The sequence below is a fragment of the Thunnus thynnus genome, chromosome 3 (genome assembly GCF_963924715.1).
Source record: "Thunnus thynnus chromosome 3, fThuThy2.1, whole genome shotgun sequence".
Taxonomy (NCBI): domain Eukaryota; kingdom Metazoa; phylum Chordata; class Actinopteri; order Scombriformes; family Scombridae; genus Thunnus; species Thunnus thynnus.
In genome coordinates this window covers 21,451,204-21,468,010 of record NC_089519.1, presented here as the reverse complement: position 1 = coordinate 21,468,010, position 16,807 = coordinate 21,451,204, and the positions used below count along the sequence as shown (strand labels likewise).

Genomic DNA, 16,807 nt, shown 5'->3' with positions numbered 1-16,807 from the left:
TTTACTACAATGTTACAACAGCATTTAACAAATAACTGCATAGCTACTCTATACCTAGTCAGATTATAAGAGATGGGGTGGGTCATTTTTATCAGCCCAGTCCTCAAAGTCAAACATGTCTTGCAGGAAAAATGGAGGTATACTGAGAAAAAAAAGACTTTGCTAATCATTCATTCATGTGGCACAACACAATGTTGGAAAACATTCAGATTGTGGTGCAACAAATTGAAGATACACTTCAGTCAATTCTAAGTCCGCCTTTGAAAGAGCTACAATATTTCACTAATTTCAACACTGTTATGAATGTTTCACCCGGTGCATAACTGCTCCTAGGCAAACTCCCCAACCTCCTCTTTATTATCCTACCTTGTACAAGGAAGTTCCAGTGTAGCACATCGGGCCTGCACTCCATATTTCTTTCAGGCAGGTCAACTAAGCTCATCATAAGTAGCAGAGGTGGATTTTGCAAAGAGATGTCAAAGTTACAATAAACGTTCGTTAAACTGGAAAAACTGCAATGAGTGGAGGATCACATATTGGAGCATTAATATCTAGTATTCTGTCACTGTAGTAGTTAAGCTTATCTGTCTCTTACTGTGCATCACCAGTTTGTTGCTTACTGTACTGTATATAACAAAATGCATTTTTATGTAGTTTTCTTCCATTAAAAAGCAGAGATTGTTAAGTAAACTGTAATGCAGTTGTAACACACCCCATAATGTATAACTTCTGACTTTAAAACTAAAAAAAGCTTAATGGAGACTCAACTACTAGGATCTTAAACAAATCAATCAAAGCAAACTGTTGACTATCAGTTCAATTCTAGGCCGCTAGCACAAATCAAATGTTGCAAACACCCAGAGCAACTATGGAATCAGCACCATGGACAGCGGCCGTGACAGCAGCTAGAAATCCATCACCATCATCAGGCCGTTGCTAAAAAAAAGAAAAAAAAAAAAAAACCTAAAACACACAGTAGAAGGCTTGTATTGATTGGCGATCCGATTATATATCAACGATTGAAGGGATGATCGACAACTGGTTTTTCCTATGCTGACATTAAGGCAATTTTAACTAACTTACTTTCAGAGCTAAAACACTATAAAAATAATCCCTAGAATCTGTGCCCTACTGTCCATTTAGAGATGTTTGTGGTGGAGCGGCCTGTCCACCCGCTGAGATCCGTTAATTAGCAAGAGTGACAAGTGAATTTCAAATCCTTAATTACAAACCAGTTTGATGTCTCTTTTCCACGGATTTGACACCCAGCATCTCTGTCCTCCATATGCCTGCTCACCCAAACTTTGCTCTGCACTTCATAAGAGTAGTTAACGTTATGGTTATGATTTGGATTGTGATATTAAAGATAAGATCATAATGTTAAACCAAACATGATGCTGTGATATTGTCTCACACAGACACATTGACATGAGCTGTGACGCAACTCCCCCCACCCCCCTGCTACCCGCCACTCCCTGGCAATTGAGTAACCAAGGTTGGATGATATGAAACGATCACCCAACCCTACACAGTAAGTAATATTGCTTTGTTCATCAAATTCACCTTAAACAATGCTATGATAACAATTTTCCTTGGGAACCCTTTGATTTTAGTTTTGCCTCTGTTCTACACCATTCATTTTGTTTAAAAAGAATGGTGCAAAAGCAGAACAAAAGCTTGTGGAGTAGGGTTAACTCTTGATAAAGTCTTCATTTTTATGACAATTTAATTTTTTGAATAACAAGCGATCTGGTGATTCTGGTATTTTTTCATCTGTCAATAATAATTTGTATTTTCATTTTCACAAGTATGTTTTCTTAGTTTGCTTTACAAGTATAGAGGAAGACTATTTACTGAAAAACCTATAAAGGTTACTTTTGTTTTTGGAAATAGCTTTAACATTTGTTTTTGTCTTTTTTCTCTGCTGGATTTCTCTATGTATGAGTGCTAGAAGTTTATACAAAAACAAGCTAATCAAATGTTATTTCCTTTATTTTCCTTTAATCTCTAATTAGGATACCCACATTCAAGAATCTTACAACACTCATTACCACCTGTTTGTTAGCTAATATGTGAGTGTTTGCCAAAGTGAGTCTAATTTCTCATCAGCTTTCATGAAATCTGTAACAACTGTGACAAATTCAGAAAATGTCAGTGTATACTTAAATAACCAGTGCAGCTTCTTTAAATTGCTGTTTCTCATTTCTCTCACACATAGAATCAGTCTCATACTCTCACACACAACCACAACTTTTTACTTTATGCTGCGATTGTAAATGGATCCCAGCAGAGGGGCCTGTGGTGCCCAGAGGCCATGCCCGTCTCCTTCCTACTCATGCCCTGCCTCCTCCCACCATGCCTCTTGCATCATGCATGATGTATGTGGATCCTCCCCTGTGCAGAGCACGACTAAATCTGCTTGTTTATTCATCAAGTCAGGTGGTAACCCCAGGCAGTCAATAGCATGCCCTTGCAATATCAAAAGCGCTCTATAAAGTAGGATGCAGTGTTTGATAATGAGATACCATGAGAAGGTTCCCACTGACATAAGACAGCGACAAAAATATCTTTTCCCAGACTATTACTTAAAATATAACAATTATTTTGCCATTTCAACAGACTTCCCTACTAGTTCATACAATCTAGATCAAATAACTAACAGAATATTATGAAAAAAATAATGATGCAATGACAGTCCTTTTCTGTCAGAGAAGCATCCCTACATCCCTCCCATTTGTCATCTTAACATGGCAGAATAGAGTATTTTTACTGATCTGGTAGATTTGCTTAAATGATTACACACAACAACTCTACTGCAATACATGATGCCATGAAAATACTGCAATAAGCCAAATAAGTATCCAGTGTAGTGCTGCTCTAAAGAGCTCAATCTTTCTACATTATGGAAAATTACCAGGTACTGAGTGAGTCTGTGGTTACCAGGTTTCCATTTAAAGCCTCTCAGAGCTAAAGCTGCAGCAACCATTAAAGAAAGCAAGTTTCAATTCCAGGTACGGAACTTTGTTGCATGTCATATCCAATTCTCTCTCCCTGCATTTCCTGTCTGTATCTTTGCTATTACAATCAAATAAAGGCACCCCCACCCCTCCCCTTTGAACAACACCCAAACGTTACTTACTGAACAGCTGAAGGAAATGGAAAATGACAGAAATAATCAACTGGACAGTCCAGTCAACCTTTCATACTTCATACAAAAACATTAAAGGGCTTTAGAGTTTAAGGTTCTGTGGACTGGACAACATTAGAATTTAAAGAGTTACTTAAATACAGAAGCCCCAAGATGAGAAAAGCATCCTGTTCAATATGGTGATACCAGTTAGCTACTTATTTCTGGAATAAGACTAATATATATAAGTGGAGACCACATGGACTACAGCAGGAACAGAAGGGTGTGTGTAATAAGCACACAAGACAAGGTGTTCTGTGGCATCCTGAATGCCTAAATGCTTCACTTCCTAAATGTATAAATTTTAGTAGAAGTCAAATCCAATCAGAATTTGAGGGAGATGAGTTTATGTGAGAGGAAGCTAGGTGACGTGTAGCTCCACTGAAAAGATAATCTTGTTAATATCCTGGAGTCTGCAATGTTCCTTTGTTTTCTAATCTTGTAGTCTGAGTGAGGTTCATAATTCAAGAACAGATCATTTGTTACATTTTTCTTTGTGTATGAGACAGTGAGATTTCAGTATCTGTCAGGATTTTAATAATCTTATAATCAACAGAGTCTGGCTTTAGCCACCTACAAGTACACCTCTGATTAAAATGCCAGGTTGCCTGATTGAGACGGTGGCAGCAGTGCATTTTACTGAATACAAGGTTTGCAGTTTGACTGACTTTGAATGATATGTACAAAGATACTTTTATTTTTTTATTTCAGTCTTTAAAATGATTGTGTTCACAATTGCTTTTCAAATATATACCATGTACACAGCACAACACCAATGTGATCCCTTAGTCTGGTGTATGTTTAGTATTGAACATGTGATATGAAAAAAAGGGGCTGAATGACAAATAATCCCTCATGTCTCTGTCCCTCCCCCTCATTCTTTGTCTTATTTCCTCTCCACCCTATTCGCCTGCTTGACTAGTTGTCTGTTTGCTTGCTTATTTCCCTCATGCTGTCTTTTTTTTTTTTCTGCCGTTTTTGAGGGCAATTGCCTTTTTGACATGTGCTATCTGTCAGGGCTGATGAGTACATAATGTATGGCCACTGATACAATGCTTGCTATGACTTGTTTGTGAGTGTGCATATGTATTAGAAAGAGAGAGCATGTGTTCATTATTATTTTTCTTATTTGCTCTTTTCAGAGCTTCTTCAGGGCTGCCGAGATGTAATTATTTTCCCTCTAGGGGTGGACGATATGAGGATATATACTGTGAGATTGTATCAGCACTCTCCAGGCCAACAGAAGAGTTAGCTGTGACAAGAACTATGATGCATAAGAATTGAGTGTTCCAAACTGGGGGAAAACAAACAAAAAAAATCCAAAAGAACCCAAAACCAAATACAATAAAAGTATCAGAATTCAGTGTGTGTAGGTATTTTTAGATTACTGATTTGTATTACCGCCACCTTCCTCTGCTACCTCCCCTGCAATCTTGACAAACATAAACGTTATCCACAGCATGTGTTTTTTAAATGGGCGAGCCACATAATAAGCAGGTCATGATCAAGGCTTCCCATGTGACTGAGGAGAATCAGCAAGTAATTGTGACAGAGGACATTCAGTCTCTGCCTTTGTTTACTCGCAGTGTTTTGATGTGGGCAGCCAATACTTCATGATCATCACAGTGTTTTAGAGCAGTACTGTCACTATGGTGATTACAGAATGCTGCTGTTATCGCTGCAGGGGATACGCCACTTCTGTTCTGGCACGGTGTACAAAAGGCATTGTGTTATTACGATTGTGTTAATATTGCATCAAACCACTCCACACATAGCATTATCAGCACCGTAATCATGTCTCAAACCTGCAAAGCTTGTCTCTGAATATCTGCATGAAGGATGGTTTCTCATTTGATTTGTTTGTGGTTAATATTATATGTTTTAAATTGTGTGTTCTTGCAAAATGACAGCAGGTAGTAGTTTTAACTGTGTGAATCAGACAAATGCACCCGACACAATTCAGCCTCAGTTGGAAAGTATGGCACTTTTGCTGAAACGAAAGCCAACCTCCCTGCCTTATGCGCACTAAATAAAGGGTAAGCATGCATGATCAGAGTGCACCTGTTTCTCTTTTTGTGATAATTCCCTTTAAAAGCTTTTACATGCACATTTTCATAACTTAGGCAAGAAGAAAAAAAAAAACAGGCATATTTGTGTACAATAGCAATATCTAAGGGCAGCACATGGGAATCTGATTTAAAAATGAAATGCTTTTTGGAATTATGTAAGTTGAGGGGGAAGTGGGAACAACAATAAACCCAACACGTTTAGAACACCATATCTTTGCAGCAAAGATCTATTGTACAGTGTAGCCAACTAAAGGGTTGTGAGGCTGTCTGTGTGCACGCATGTGGTGAAGCAGTCTTTAGTGGTCTCTCTCTCAGACACATCAAAGTGAAGCACAGGCAATGGTAAGGTCTCTGCATCATGCCTGATAAGAAGAAGTTTCCATTAAGTCGCTTTGCCTCACAGGGATTAAAGAAAAATCTCTTCCTTCCTCCTCTTAAAAGGGTTTCCGGACACTTTCCTCTTTACCATTCTTCCGCTTTTGTGCTGGCGCTCCCTCTTTCACACCATTTATTGGTGTGGTGACATCTCTTTTTCCACCACCCACCCTTTAAACTCAAAGTCTTTATTCATTTGTTGCCACAATTTACAGCTTAAAACGGATGTCTGAATGGCACAGATGTATGGAAGACAGTGGGAACATCTGACTTACCAGTAAGGATCTCTAAATGGCTTAAAGTGGCTATAATCAATATTTTTAGATTAACAATAGATCACATGACTGCTCATATATGAAAGGGGTCACTTGTGGTGAAGAACCCACAGAGAATTATGGCCCGACTCTGCCTTGGTTCACTCTCTACACATTCATCATTATCGTTTTCAGCTGCAGCAGTTATCAGTGAAAAAGCTTTGTAAAGCATTTGGCAGCTTAAGAATCAGATATTTTCCTGGTGAAGACCAAAACATAGCTAAAAGGAGAGAGAATATTGGACTAAATGCTAATGTTATCCTCTGGATGATAACAAGTTTGCCATATTAACTCAAAAGGTTTAGTCAGTGTTTTGTTATTTTAAAGAAGAGGTTTAAACAAACTACTTGATTCAGAGGATTTACTCTCAAGCACTCTTGATGATTCACAGAAGACACAATAATAAAAGTAACAGTTGAACCATCTAGTCACAGCCTTTAAGATGACTCTCTAGGTACTTACAGTGCTTAAGAAGAATCACAGCATCAGTCACATGTGACAGGCGGTCGAGGGTCCAAAACAGCATAGCTTCTCAAAAAGCCGTGATTAACAGTTTTCTTACAATCCTTGCCAGCGGGATCAGACTTTGACACAGTGCCACTGATCATGGTCCCAGTTGTGGAGTGACCTACCCTTTGATATCCAGCATTTGCCTCACATGACCCTAGTACTCTGCCAACTGCACACCTGTTGTTAGTTAATATAGAGGGACTTGATCAACATTATATAGTCCTACTACTGCAGCAGGAACACTAAATGCGCCTGTGCTCACTGCATGCTCTGCTTTACCCTTACTCTCAACCACACCAACTCTGCTTAATGCGCAGACAATAAATACATAAATAAATGTTGGCCTAAAGACAGGCTTGTGAAAGGAAGGTTCTCCAGACATGCAGAATAAATCTGGGTGGGCAACTTAAAAGAGCAGCACCCCTCCCTTACTACCAAGACCCTCAACCCCCAACTGCTCAATGGAGCTGCTCAGTGGCCATCAGATCAGGTGGTGGTTGTACTAGTTGTGAATGTGTGTGCTCTTAGCAATACTTCCCTGGATATAAAGGGTTTATAAGGGTTTAAGTGATAGAAGTGTTGGTGCTGAGGAGAATACCTGCCTCTATACATACAGTACATTACATGTACTGTTGGTTTGTAATATTGCTGCGGTATGTCATCCAGTGTTTGTAGCAGAAGCTGGTAAAGGATCTACAAGTCAGTCAGGTATAAATGCATTACCTGACTGACATCATTATATCTGGCATCATTATGACTGACTGGCATCATTATGTCCTTGTTGCTTCCCTTAACAGTTGTTTACTTATGAACTTCCCCCTTGCATTAAAAAGCGATCAATCTCATTTCAAGATCAGAGTGACACTTTCATGGCTGCCGGGCCACTTTTAGTTCACTAGGGCAATGTTTCCCACAGTGAGCGCTGTAACACCCTGGGGTTCCATAAAGACGCCATGTGGAGTTTTCTTGTAAACAAACAAACAAACTTATGGTTACATTCAGTGTTTTCCACCAAATGGCATTTTGTGTATCCTTGAGGCCTAATAAACAAATGAATGAATTTCCTTCCTCATAAAAAACCTAAATTGTTACTAACGAAATTGCACCATAGCGCTACAAATCGTCAAAAACTCAGCAGGATACTTTTAAGGAAGGGCCAAGGGTGCTTAAATATTTGTTAATTTCAATTTGTTATTGTACTTTTTTATAATTACATTAAAAAGCAGCCTAAGTTGCTGGATGTCATGGTAACACAACACACTTTCTTGCTTGCAGTTTTTCAGGTACACAGCAATCAGAAATGGTGACCGCCAGCAAGAGATGGAAAGATTTATCACGGTAAATACAATCAAAGAGATTCTGATACTCCTCAGCCCTCAATACGGTCTCAGATGACCTATTCTGCAGGAAGTGGGAGTGGTAGGGTGCCATGAAAATGAAATCACTATGGAGGGAAACTGTCCTAGGATCACATGCCCAGCATTTGTCTTGTTTGTCTCCACGTCCTTGCCCTTGCACACGTCAGCCATGCAGAAAACCAACCAAAAAACATTTTAATGCTCATCTAAGCATTGTGAGCATTGTCTGTGCTAGTCTGATTGATGTAAAAATCTCTTTAAAAAAATCATTAACTGTTATGACATAAAACAAAGGCTCCTTAATCCATCACCTCATTGCGTCTCCACTAAAATTAAACAGTTTTTAAATTTTTTTTAAATCTGTGAGGAAAGCAATGACTTCAGATGAGGAGATCATCATCTTTATGTCCTTAATTCATTTACCCTGCATGGATCATTTGAGAAATATATCACCCATAGTAATTAGATTATGCGTATAAATCCAGGTTTGGTCATATCAAAGTTGAATGTTACCTTATATGCCTGGTTATTTTCTGCATGAGGTAAGACAAAGTCTTCAAAGTTTATAGAGTGAGTATGTCATGCAACATTTTTTCAGTTAATGTTTCAGATTACAAATTATATTTGTTATAATTACAGTTTGGCCACATAAAGTGTATTCATGTCTTTATTAATGAAGAAAAGTGAATTCTGCCACATCATAATTGAAATAATCATGGGAAGAGCGTGTGTGGGAGCCTGCTGAGCCTTGAATGCAAAGTCTTTTGTCAGGTACCACATTGCAAACATATTAAAAGGGACATTTAAATTGGTCCTGTCAATAACCACAGAAACACAGGATTCGACTTTGAACGTCTGTGTGAAGCTGAATTGACTCCCTGAATCCCTGGTGATCTGTTCCAAAGAAACAGCCTTGGAGGCTGGCTGCAGCAGCCTGAAGACAACGATCCCTTGGATTGTCTCTGTTTCATCTGCCATTGGTAATGCTAGTACCACACAGTCACCTGAATCAGAATCAGCTTTATTGCCACGTAAGTAATCAGATTACATATGAGGAATTTGACTTGGTGTTGTTCGGTGCGTAGCGGTCAAAAATAAACAGTCAAAAATATACCCAAAATCAAGAGGCTCTAAATAATATTAAAAAAAAGTTACAATTAGGGATGCGCATTATTACTGGCACACCCTGACAGTCCCAATGCTTCCTCCACAGGCCTCACTTCTCTCAGCTGCCTGTTAGATCAGCTGCTTCTTCCCACTTAAACCTTCCATCTGGTCTGCGGCTAACGCTCCGCTAGCCTCTCAGCTAACATTAGCCCTGGCTCTCCATGTGGATCCAACCAGAGCACCGAGCAACAGTTTGTTATTCAGATTAAAGTGGGAAGAAGCTTCGTGTCTGACAGGCAGCTGAGTGAAGTGGAGCCTGCGGAGAAAGCATCGGGACCATCAGGGTGAAACAGTCTGTGGAGGAACTGCTATGTTCGGCTGCACAGATAGGAAACACGTCAGCTGACAGGATGTACCACTCTGTTTGGAAAAAAAAATTCTTCTTTTTGGTTTATAATGGCAGTTGGCAACCAGCATATTAGATGCATCACCGCCACCCTCTGCTCCGGAGTGTGGACCGGAGATTAAATCCTATACATTAATCCTGTCTAATGTCTAATAAACTCAAAGAAAACTCTACTGCTCCACCCACTTGGCAGGTTCATTAAAGTTTTAATGCTGAGCTCCTGAACTCCAGTCTTCCTAGATTCTTCCTTCATGTATTGTCTTTCTTGATCATACTTAGTACAATCTATGCTTGCATGCATAATAGTCTCCTTAGCCAGCTGGAAAAAAATATGTGCATATATCGGTATCGGCATTGGCAATCAGCCACAATGAGTTGAAAATATCGGTATATCGGATATTGGCAAAAAATCCAATATTTTGCATCCCTGTTACATTAGAAGAAAATGTAAGATATAAGAAAAAGACTAGGTCAAAACCTAGCATATGGCCGGACCGTTTATGGTCAATGTGCGAAATCATGGCCAATTTGTTAAGGGGATAGTCAGTGACAGTGTCTATAATGTGAATTCCTGGATATTAAATCTTCCTTGGCTCAGTAATATTTGTTGTTAAAATGTCCTGAAGCAGCATATCACATGACATGGTTAAGCAACGTTTTAGTAAAAAAAATAAGGTTATAAATGCATTTGCAAGAACATTACTTTCCACTCATATCTTGGGATGTTTGATTTGAAAGAGAACTGATTTTAATTATAACTATTCTAATTATCTGTTAACTCGCCCTGCTCTTTCATCTGTTTCTATCTGCCGATATCTGTAAACATATGGTCTCATCAAGCTGCTGGCCAGGCATGAGTCGTCAGTGGAATGGGGGGCAGACGGCTTGGTTATCTGCCTCAGGACCTTCCAGACAGAGGCCGAGTCATTATCTGAGAACTGTTGTCAGAGTCTCTTTGAATACAGGCGTTTGGCATCTTTCACCGCCTTGCTAAACCTGTATTTAGACTCTTTAAACCAGTCTTTGTCCCCACTCCTAAACACTTCCTCCTTTTCCAACCTTAGCTGTCTGAATTCTGCTGTAAACCAGGGTTTGTTGTTGTTGTAAATAACCCTGGTGTGTGATGGAATACAGCTGTTCTCACAAGAGCTGATGTATGATGTCACAGCCTCTGTGTACTCATCCAAGCTGTTTGTGGCAGTCCTGAAAACATCCCAGTCAGTACAGTCCAAACACGTGCGAAGATCCTCCATAACTTCACTGGTCCACTTTTTAGATGACCTCACAACAAGTTTGGAAAGTTTTAATTTCTGCCTGTATGCAGGAATGAGATGAACCATGGTGTGGTCAGAATTACTCAGTTTATATGCATGGGGGACGGCGTGATATGCACTGTTGATAGTCGTATAATGGTGATCCCAGGCAGCGTCGGAAATTAGGGGGGGGTAAAGGCAAAAATGCCCCAAGAAATCTCAGAATGCCCCTAAAAATGTGATCGAGGGGCAGAAATTGCCCCCAAAAATTCGAAAAAAATAATTTTATCTTTACCAGTTTAGGTCAATATCCTAATTCTACATGATGCCATCATTTTATTTTCATCCAATTCATTTAATTTCAATTTCAACACACAAACACAAACAGCGCTGTCGTTCACACTACGCACTACGATACCTGACAGAGGTGTTGCACTCCTGCTGCACCTGCAGTGAAGTTCGCTGCCAGGATGGACCGCTACCTCCTTGCAAAAACTGTAACTGCTCCACCCGATGAAAGCAACCTAAGTCCCAGGCCATCACCAACACCACCACCAGCAAGCAAAATAAAGACGAATAAGATGGCAAAGAAAGTTGCGGCTTCAACTATTGAAAAATGGAAAATAGACTGGCTTGGTGTAGAATAAATGAATAAGACAACTCTCCTCTACTGCAAGGCATGCAGGGCTCACCCACCCAAAAATAGCCTGGAACCGCGAAAAAGTAATCACGACTTTATCAAAGGAAGCGAACAGGTCAAAAAAGTGTTTGGCTCATCAGCACCAAGCAAGCAAACATAATCGATTTGCTTATGATAAGTAATATTAACGCTAACACTAGTGTCTTGTGTCTGGCTGACAACGACAATGACAGAGAGGCAGAATAAAGGCGCAGGATTCCCGCCTTGAACAGGCTGTGTAAAAAGGGCAGCAACTAACATTAATGGGCTCAGTGCATCGAGTGAAATGAGCTTTTATTCCCAAATCTAAAACAGATTTTTTACTAACCAATGAGGCAGTGTCTATTATGTTATTTTCATCATGTCATCCTGGTCAAAACCTCAGCAAGGATAAATTTGGAGATGAAATAGGAATATTACACTCGTTTTGGCTCTTTTGACAGTACTTGCAGCCACTAGTCTGTAATATTGTAAAACTGTGGCATGCGACACATCAGACCCACAATAACAACGGTAGACTGGCTTTGACTTGTAGGAGGTCTGAATATGACATTATCCCCCCAACCAGAACTTTTGGTCAATTTAATTAGATCAAACCAATTAAATATCGTCATGATCTCAAGATCATTATGTTATACTGTCATCTAGTGGTTTATACTGAAGGTTCTTCCTAAATAAAACCTTAGTTGTTGAAAGGAAATTGATGCATTAATTTGCTTTTCATGTGCTTATTATTGTAGTTAGAACATGTAGTCAATTATTACAAATGAGACAGTGTTTACTGAGGAGGTTTTGGTTACACAAGGTGATGATTACTGTATTTATTTTAATGTGCTCATTTCACGTTAAAAACAGCAACTTTATGCACTAATTACTATTTTTGCCCCCAAAATTTAGTAAATGCCCCAATTTTTTAGACAGTGGGGGCAAAAGTTGCCCCCCCCAAAATTTTTTTCAATTTCCTAAACTGATCCCAGGTGTTTTCCTCTCTGGTGGGGCATTTAATCAGCTGCCAGTATTTGGGGAGTATAGTGTATACACACATATATAAACATATTATATATACACCTGAGAATTCTGTTGGAAGAGTGTATATTGTCTACATGTCTCCCCTTGTGATCAACAATTGGATGACTGTCAACAGTGAAGGCCACAAGGGAAGTAGAACCGCTCGCCTCGTCATTGCAAGTGAACCTGCAGCTGGAGAATAAATTTCTCTTGTCCTGTCCGTCTGTCTCCTGAAGGTCTTTAATCACATAATCTCCATCTTCAGAGACCCATGTTACTCTCAGTGGCTAATACTCCTAATTCAATCCAGTTTGCCATCATTTTCTAAGGTCAAGGCATGCTCTTCAGAGACACTCCATCCATAGTCACTCCAACCACATTTACATATGGTACCAACATACTTCATGGTATGGAATGAAATGCAGGCTGTTATCAAGAAAAGACTATTAAGATTAAGATCCGCTGAATATATTAAAACTTTTAATATATTCAGTGGGGGGGTAATGGGATAGGGTGCACAGTAAACTCGGCAGCCACACATTTCTCTGTTCTGTATTTCTCTGTTTTGTGTCTTCAGGTTAGGCTAACCCATTGTTGCTAACTTTGGAGCTAACCCCCTTTACTTTTCCAGCATTTGAAAAGCACTTACTACTGACCTTTTCCTCTGCTCCGCTCGCATCCACCGTCACTTCTCTGCCCCTCGCTCTTTACCACTCGCTACGCAAACATACTCCTTAACGGAGCCACGCTACCAATATTTTCCCAGGCAACGACAGAGGTTGACTCACGTACCGGAACAGCGCTGCACAGAGACTCCCAAACACTATCGATTTCAATGAGAATTACAATGAGAATTTAGTCAGACGAGAGCATATCGACCAACTAATCGACCAGTCAACCAGCAGACTACAGCCCTCATTGAGTGTACCTAATCCCCACGAAAAATACAATTTTGTACTTTTATCATCTCACAGTCACCTATGCCTGTTGTTGTTGTAATACACTGTCTTTTGCTTTTTAGGTCTCTAAAATAAGTTGATACAAGTAGAGCTGCAATGATTACTTTAATAATTGATTTGAGTTGATCGGCAGAACGTTAATTGGCAAATATTTTGATAATTGTATAATCTTTGTCATATACTTCGGCACTGATGCGAGTAGGCAGTAGCCAGTAGCTCTGTCTGTGTTGCTGTGTTTTTCTACTCTTTGAATTATTTTTACTCTTCCTGCTTCTCTACTGCAGGTTTAGTTGTGATATGCACTGTCCTGTAGGAAACTCATGCAGATGTTTTACCGGTCTGTGGTTGCCAGTGTTCTCTTCTATGCTGTGGTGTGCTGGGGAGGCAGCATGAAGAAGAGATATGCTATGCGGCTGGACAAGCTGGTCAGGCGAGCCGCTTCTATGGTTGGTATGGAGCTGGACTCTCTGGTGAAGGTGGTACAGAGAAGGACCCTATGCATGTTGTCTATCATAGACATTGACACTCACCCACGGCATACCAACATAATCACGCAGAGGAGTAAGTTCAGTGGGAGGTTGCTGTCATAGAGCTGCTCAATGGACAAACTTATGCCGAGTTCACATTACACAATTTTAACCCTGATTTTCCACTCACTGACACTGAGTTTTAAAGAGATTGCAGACAAAAAGCCTAAGATCAGAGGCAAAATGAACCTGTCAGGGAGTCCAAATCCTGTAGTGTGAAAAGTATTGTGACTAGCAATGATGGCGGCAACGAGTTACAGCCAATGAGAGCACAAGGCATGCAGTGAGGCAGACACAAGGTGATGATATAGCAGAGCAAACTCCTCTGCTGTCATCCACAGCAGCTCCCTGAACCCAGTCTTATGCATCTATTTGTATGGGATCAGGGCACAATAATATAGTTTCTATCAGAATACATCGGAATACACACAAGCTTTTCAGTATTTGTAACCTTGTCGTCCTTGCCGAACCACAATGTTAAATGGTAAATGGACTGCACTTACATAGCACCTTTCTAGTCCTCTGACCACTCAAAGTGCTTTTACACTAAAAGCCACATTCACCTATTCACACATTCCCATCTCCACGTTCATATGCTGAAAGCAGGGGCTGCCATGCAAGGTGCCAACCTGCACATCAGTAGGAACTAATCATTCATACACACATTCACACACCGATGGTACAGCATCGGGAGCAATTTGGGATTCAGTATCTTGCCCAAGGACACTTCAACATGTGGACTGGAGGAGCCAGGAAGCAAACCGCCCATCTTCTGATTAGTGGATGACCTGCTCTACCTCCTGAGCCACAGCCACCTAATATAAGCAGGCAGCTACATTTTCATTGCAAAAATATTTATTTACCTTATTTATCTTTATGGCAGAGTCCTGCACGGGTCCAATTTTGCAAACCCACACTCACAAAGCTCAGTACCGAAACCGACCCATTACCCGCAATTAACTTCAAGTCAAATCTGCACTTGTAAACATAAGACCTGTGACCCGTGATTAAACACATAGGCTACACAGTCACTAACTTTAGAGTGCTTTATTTTTACTTGTGCTATCATAATCTGTGTCTCTGCAAGAAGGGCAGCACTGCACATTCACTGATATTCACACATGCCACTGTGCACACAGATACACAGTCACAGATATCGCGGCTCTTTCTCTCTCTCACACACACACTTAAAAATGATTGCATACTTGTTATAATGACTGCTCACTTGTGTACCTTATAACAGTGTGTAACATACTCTGAATCTTCATTTTCTGACATGCTCCACTTCACAAAGAACAAAAAGAACATGGCAGCTGATTAGACTTGATAATATTAGCTGATTTAGATGTTAAAAATACTGAAAATCATCTTGATTTCTGACTTCTATTTTTTTGTTCTCACCTGCTACCTGCCTGCATTTAGTTCATTTTTACCCATCTCTGTACCCGTAAATGTATATAATTATATTTTTTACCCATTACACAACTTTTTTGTGGGTTACAAGTTTAAGCAAAAACTTTACGAACTGTCTGGTTTTATTTTCTCAAATGTGATGATTTAATGCTTTTATTTGTCATACACTATAGTAAACTGAATATCTTTTGATTTTGGACAGACAAAACAAGACATTTGAAGATGTCACCTTTGACTCTGGGAATTTACAATGGCATTTTCCACTATTTTCTGACATTTTATTAATGATTAATTTAGAGAACAATCCACAGATTAATCAATAATGAAAATAATCGTTAGTTGCAGCCCTAAATAGATGCAATTTTTTTTCCCCCAAAAGCAAGAAGGGCAGCACTTGTTCTCAATATTCAAGCCATTTAGAGGAATGTTTACAAACTGGATAGTTAAGTCAGTCACACTTTTATTTTATCCCAATAAAGACATTTTAGAGTTAAATTTAAATACCTAATGTCTTCCTATGGATCACCTTCTTCATACTGTGAGACACCAACTCTAAAAAACAGAATTCTTGTAGATATGAGTATCAACTATTGTAGATATTAGATGAGGAAATACTCCATGTTGATGTAACTCAGTGTAATTTCCCACTTAAGACGAAAGTCAGCACATGTTTTGAAAATGCCCCATGCACCTGCAGTACATCAAATGCTATGGTGATGACAAATCTATTCAAATACTCTGTGGGGATGACTCTTTATAGTCTCTGCAGTATGTGAAAGCACTAAAGTAAATTCAAAATGCTTCACAAGTTTTGAAAATGCATAAGATTAGAGACAAAACAGATCTCACAGATTTCTGGTCTCTGCATTATACTGTAAATATACTCGCATTAGAACGACATCTCACACAGTATTAAAAGATTAACCTACTGATTTCTGAAACATTCAGAATGTCAGAACCTTAATTGCTGCTATTTGCACCATCTAGCATGAATCAATATGTATACATCTAAATGCAACAAACATTAATATGTAATGGATGAAAAGAATAAGCAGCTTGAGGATTTTGGTGACTGCTATAAGACTGCCGTTGAGCAGGTTGGAAACAACACTGATAAGAGCTGTGAGAGTAAAGTTGCAGGCTGAAAAACCAAAACAGTGAGCTGAGAGATGCTAAAACAGTCCATAGAGCTGTGGGGAACTGCAGTGTTGGGTGATAATTCTCTATGTTCATCACTACTATCACTACATGACTCCTATCACATTACTCATTTGAGTCATTGTTAATGTAAAAATATTGTTTAGCACAGGTTAAAGATATAAAACTAATCTCCCTGGCATAGCAGTGCTCTGGTATTGTGAGAGATAACAGCAGCATCCTTTAGATGAACCTTTTCTTCCCATTTTCCAGCGTACTTGAGGGCATCCATTCCCTCACAAGACACTGCCTCAACTGATAAGCAGGCCTTATGTCAATTGAACATGTCATTGATTGTTTTGTTTTGAGATATGAGGATGCTGTGCTTCTCCTATGACCATTTTTTAAGATCAAAAGTCAAAAAACATGACTTTGGGGGCTGTTTTCATAAAGCTTCCTAGTACAAAGAGTTGCTCCTAGTGACTAAATTCTAAGGAAATTTTTA

At 39.5% G+C, this 16,807-nt stretch overlaps 1 long non-coding RNA gene across 7 annotated transcripts in view; it reads left to right on the top strand.

The window, feature by feature from the left end:
* LOC137179769 (uncharacterized) overlaps nucleotides 1-16,807 on the top strand; it is a 261,190-nt gene that overhangs the window by 138,626 nt on the left and 105,757 nt on the right. For 4 of the 7 annotated variants that reach the window (XR_010927872.1, XR_010927866.1, XR_010927867.1 and 1 more), the window contains 2 exons: nucleotides 1,419-1,531; nucleotides 4,330-4,550. This is a non-coding gene — a long non-coding RNA (uncharacterized lncRNA). Of the gene's footprint in view, nucleotides 1-1,418; nucleotides 1,532-4,329; nucleotides 4,551-16,807 lie in introns of those variants that run through there. The other 3 variants (XR_010927869.1, XR_010927870.1, XR_010927871.1) reach the window with 1 other exon arrangement.